Consider the following 5,609-nt stretch of genomic DNA (forward strand, 5'->3'; position numbering starts at 1 on the left):
CTGGTAGCATCCCTTGTGATTGTCTTGTTTCTGTGCACCCTTTCTCTAGTGAGTGTGTGCGCTTCAGCAGCTGTATTGAGTTGCCACACGATTTGCTCACTGAAAACACACAATTCTTTGGGTTTTAATATATTCATAGATTCGTGCAACCATCACCACCATCAATTCTGGGATGTTTTCATCACCTCAAAAGGAAACATTGTACTACTAAGTGATCATTCCCATATCCTAACATTCCATTACTCCCAGCCCTAAGCAACCATTCATCTTTCTGCCTGTACAGATTTGCCTACCCTGGATATGTTAAATAGATGCGATCATGTGGGATGTAGTCTGCTATGACTGGTTTGTTTAACGTAGCATAAAGTTGATAAAGTCAACCATGTTGTTGCATGTGTCAGTGCTTCTTCCCTTTAAGTTCTTCTATTGTGGCAAAATATATAGAGAACCTAAAATTTGCCTCATTAGAGGCCAGCAGGTAGTGTAGTGGTTAAGAAGTCGGACTCCCACCTAGGCAACTGTTGTTCAAGTCCTGCACTCGGTGACTTGAAAATCACACTGTGTTTGTGTGTGTGTGTGTGTGTGTGTGTACGCGTGTGTGCATACCCAGAACCCCAAGAGGAAAATGAAGAAGGAATTGCAGCAAGGCCATCCCCTCACGGGGTGATTTCTCACTTTCCCTGTCTCTGTGTCTCTCTCTGTCTCTCTCCAGTAAGCACATGTACCTTATGGCGAAACCTAAAAAAAAAAAAAATTGTTTTAATTTAAAAATTGGCACTTAGTTTTTAAGTGCACAATTCAACAGTATTAGTTATATTTGCATGCCACTATTTCCAAAACTTTAACATTTCATATAGAAACTCTATATCTGTTTAGCAATACTTTCCTGTTTATTGGTCATTTGTATATACTTTTTGGGAAAATGTATATTCAAGTTTTTATCCATTTGTTAACTGGGTTTTCTTGTTCAGTTGTAGGAGTTCTTTATGTGTTCTGGCTATTAAACCTATATCATATATATGATTTGCAAATGTTTTTTCTCATCCTATAGGTTGTCTTTTTGCTTTCTTGATAATGTCCTTTGATATGCACAAAAGTTTTCAATTTTGATGAAGTCTAATTTATCTATTTTTACTTTCGTTGTTTATGCTTTTTTTTTTTAAAGGTTTTTGCCTAGGGCGTCTGTGCTTTCCAGAGAGAGACAGAGATAGTGAGAGGGAAAGTGAGAGATCACCCCCCTGGGGGGATGGCCACGCTGCAATCCCTTCTCTTCCATTATCCTCCTGGGATTTGGGACACAAACATACACACACACACACACGCACACACACGGTGTGATTTTTCAAGCCACCATGCCCAGGACTCAAACCATGGTTCAGTCCAGCACCTTAACCACCATGCCACTTGCTGGTTCTGTTGCTTATGCTTTTGGTGTCATATCTAAGAATTCATTGCTAAATCCTTGCTCATGAAGAGTTAACCCTATGTTTTCTTTTGAGAGTTTTATAGTTTTAGCTCCTTTTAGTTTATCTATTTTTAGTTACATTTGGTGTATAGTGTGAAGTAGGAGTCCAAGTTCATTCTCCTCCTCCTCCTCCTCCTCCTCCTCCTCCTCCTCCTCCTTCTCCTCCTCCTCCTCCTTCTTCTTCTTCTTTTAAAGATTGTTCTTTTTCTTTTTGCTATAAGATGCATGTGCTCACTGGAGAGACAAAAAGACAGAAAGCAAGAAATCACCTCCCGGGGATGGCCATGCTGCAATTTCTTCTTCTCCATTCTCCTCTTCAGATCATGAGCATGCACACACAGACACCCAGTGTGAATTTTAAGCTGCCAGGTCAAGGACTCAAACCATAGTCAACTATGTGGGAGTCCAGAAATGTAACCATGGTACCATCTGTTTGTCCCCTGATTTCATTCTTTTACATTTGGAAATTCAGTTGTCGGTTTTGGTTTGGCCGATGGTTTCGGTTAGTGTTACAGTTAGGGACAGGAGTTAGGGTTAGGTTAAGTGGTTAGGGCTAGGGTTAGGGTTCAGGTTCTGGTTACAGGAGGGTTAGTGTTAGGTTAAATTTAGGTTTAGGGTGAGGGTTAGGGGTGAAGGTTAGGGTTAGGGTACAGGCTAGACTTAAGTCTGGGTGAAGGGTCACGGTTAGGTTTAAGGGTTAGGGTTGGGAAATAGGGTCAGGGTCAGGGTTAGGGTTACGGTAGGCTTAGGGTTAGGGTTAGATTGGGGGTTAGGGTTAGGAGTGAGTGTCAGGGTGAGGGTTGGGGTTTGAGTTATGGTTTGGGTTAGGGTTATGGTTAAGCTTAGGGGTTAGGGGCTAGGGTTAGGGTTACGGTTATGGTTACGATAGGGTGAGTTTTATGGTTAGATTTAGGGTCAGGGTTAGGGTTAGGGGTGAGAGTAGGGGTTAGAGTTATGGTTTTGGTTAGCGTTATGGTTAAGGTTTGGTGTTAGGGTTAGGTTTCGACGTTAGGCTTAGGGTTAGGGTGAGGCTTATGGTAGGGTTACGGTTAGGGTTAGATATAGGTTTAGGATTAGGGTCAGGAGTGAGGATTAGGCTTAGGGTTTGGGTTTGGGTGACGGTTTCAGTTAGTGTTATGGTTAGGATCAGAACTTATGGTTAGGTTTAGTGATTAGGGCTAGGGTTAGGGTTCGGGTTCTGGTAACAGGAGCGTTAGCGTTAGGATTAAATTTAGGTTTAGGGTGAGCATTAAGGGTGAAAGTTCGGGTTAGGGTTAGGGTGTGGGCTAGGCTTAAATCTGGGTAAAGGGTCTCGTTTACATTTAGGGGTTAGGGTTAAGGTTGGGCGATAGGGTCTGGATCAGGGTTAGGATTATGGTAGGCTTAAGGTTAGGGTTAGATTGAGGGTTAGGATTAGGGGTAAATGTTAAGGTGAGGGTTGGGGTTTGGGTTAGGGTTATGGTTAGACTTAGGGGTAAGGTTTACAGTTAGAGGCTAGGGTTAGGGTTAAGGTTAGGGTTACGGCAGAGTGAGTGTTATGGTTAGATTTAGGGTCAGGGCGAGGGTTAAGGGTGAGGGTTAGGGCTAGTTTTCGGGTAAGGTTTATGGTTTTGGTTAGCATTACAGTTAGGGTTGGGTGTTAGGGTTAGGTTTCAGTGTTAGGCTTAGTGTTAGCGTGAGGCTTACAGTAGGGTTACCTTTGGGGTTATAGTTAGGTTTAGGATTAGGGTCAGGGGTGTGAATTAGGTTTAGGGTTCGGGTTTAGGTTAGTGTTACGTTTAGGGTCAGGAGTTAGTGTTAGGTTTAGTGGTTAGGGCTAGGGCTAGGGTTAGGGTTCGGGTTCTGGTTACAGGAGGGTTAGCGTGAGGGTTAAATTTAGGTTTAGGATGAGGGTTAGGGATGAGAGTTAGGGTTAGGTTCCGGGCTAGGCTTAAGTCTGGCTGAAGGGTCACGGTTAGGTTTAGGGGTTAGGGTTGGGGTTGGGCGATAGGGTCAGGGTCAGGGTTAGGGATATGGTAGCCTTAGGGTTAGGGTTAGATTGAGGGTTAAGGTTAGCGATCATTTTTAGGGTGTGGGTTGGGGTTTAGGTTATGGTTTGGGTTAGGGTTATGGGTAGGCTTAGGGGTTAGGTTTAGGGTTAGGGGCTAGGGTTAGGGTTATGGTTTGGGGTCTGGTTACAGGAGGGTTACAGTAAGGTGAGTGTTATGGTTAGATTTAGGGTCAGGGCTAGGGTTAGGGTTTAGGGTTAGGGTTAGTTTTCGGGTTAAGTTTAAGGTTTGGTTAGCGTTATGGTTAGCGTTAGGCGTTAGGGTTAGGTTTCGGTGTTAGGGTTAGTGTTAGGGTTAGGCTTATGGTAGGGTTACGGTTAGGGATAGATTTAGGTTTAAGATTATGGTTAGGAGTGTGAATTAGGCTTAGGGTTCTGTTTTGGGCGACTGTGTCAGTTAGTGTTATGGTTAGGGTCAGGAGTTAGTGGTAGGGTTAGTGGTTAGGGCTAGGGTTAGGGTTTGGGTTCTGGTAACAGGAGGATTAGCGTTAGGGTTAAATTTAGGCTTAGGGCAAGGGTTAGGGGAGAGGGTTAGGGTTAGGGTCCGGGCTAGGCTTTAGTCTAGGTGAAGGGTCATGGTTAGGTTTAGGGGTTAGGGTTAGAGTTAGGGTTGGGCGATAGGGTCAGGGTTAGGGTTATGGTAGTTTAGGGTTAGGGTTAGATTGAAGGTTAGGGTTAGGGGTGAGTGTTAGGGTGAGGGTTGGGGTTTGGGTTATGGTTTGGGTTAGGGTTATTGTTAGGCTTAGGGGTTACATTTAGGGTTAGGTGCTAGGGTTAGGGTTAAGGTTAGGGTTATGGTAGGGTGAGTGTTATGGATAGATTTAGGGTCAAGGCGACGGTTAGGTTTAGGGAGAGGCGTGAGGGTTCAATTTCGGCGTTAGGCTTAGGGTTAGAGTTAGGCTTATGATAGTGTTATGGTTGTGGTTCGATTTAGGTTTAGCAGTAGGGTCAGGGATGAGGATTATGCTTAGGGTTTGGGTTTGGGCAACGGTTTTGGTTAGTGTTACAGTTAGGGACAGGAGATAGGGTTAGGTTGAGTGGTTAGGGCTAGGGTTAGAGTTTGGGTTCTGGTGACAGGAGGGTGAGTGAGTGGGTTAAATTTAGGTTTAGGGCAAGGGGTAGGGGTGAGAGTTAGGGTTAGAGACAGGGTCTGGGCTAGGCTTCAGTCGGGGTGAATACTGAACTTTAGGTTTAGGGATCAGGATTAGGGTTTGGTGATAGAGTCAAGGTTAGGGTGATGGTTATGTTAGTTTTATGGGTAGGGCTAGATTGAGGGTTAGAGTTAGGGGTGAGTGTTAGGGTAGGGTTGGGGTTTGGGTTAGGGTTTGGGTTAGGTTCAGGGTCAGGATCAGTGTTAGGGGTGAGGTTTAGGATTGGGACTAGGGTTAGGGTTACGTTAGTGTGAGTGTTATGGATAGATTTAGGGTCAAGAGGACGCTTAGGGGTGAGGGTTACGGTAAGTATTCGGGTTAGGTTGATGGTTTTGGTTAGCGGTGCAGCTAGGGTTTTACGTGAGGGTTCGGTTTCAGCATTAGGCTTAAGGTTAGAGTTAGGCTTATGGTAGGGTTACGGTTATAGTTCAATTTAGGTTTAGGAGTAGGGTCAGGTGTAAGGATAAGGCTTAGGGTTCGGGTTAGGGTGACAGTTTCGGTTAGTGTTACTGTGTGGGCCAGGAGGTATGGTTAGGCTGAGTGGTTAGAGCTAGGGTTAGAGTTTGGGTTCTGGTGACAGGATGGTGAATGTTAGGGTAAAATTTAGGTTTAGGGCGAGGGGTATGGGTGAGGGTTAGGGTTAGTGTCAGGGTCTGGGCTAGGCTTCAGTTGGGGTGAAGGCTGACCATTAGGTTTAGGGGTCAGGGTTAGGGATGAGTTTCACGGTTAGGTGCTAGGGTTAGGGTTACTGTTCGGTTTACAGTAGGGTGAGTGTTATGGTTAGATTTAGGGTGAGGGTGAATCTTAAGCCTGAGGGTTAGGGTTAGTTTTTGGGTTAGGTTGATGGTTTTGTTTAGCATTAAGGTTAGGGCCAGGTGTTAAGGTTAAATTGAGTGCTTAGGGCTAGGGTTAGGGTTCGGGTTCTGGTGACAGGAGGGTGAGTGTT

Source organism: Tupaia chinensis, unplaced genomic scaffold (assembly GCF_000334495.1).
Source record: "Tupaia chinensis unplaced genomic scaffold, TupChi_1.0 Scaffold000115_1, whole genome shotgun sequence".
NCBI lineage: Eukaryota > Metazoa > Chordata > Mammalia > Scandentia > Tupaiidae > Tupaia > Tupaia belangeri.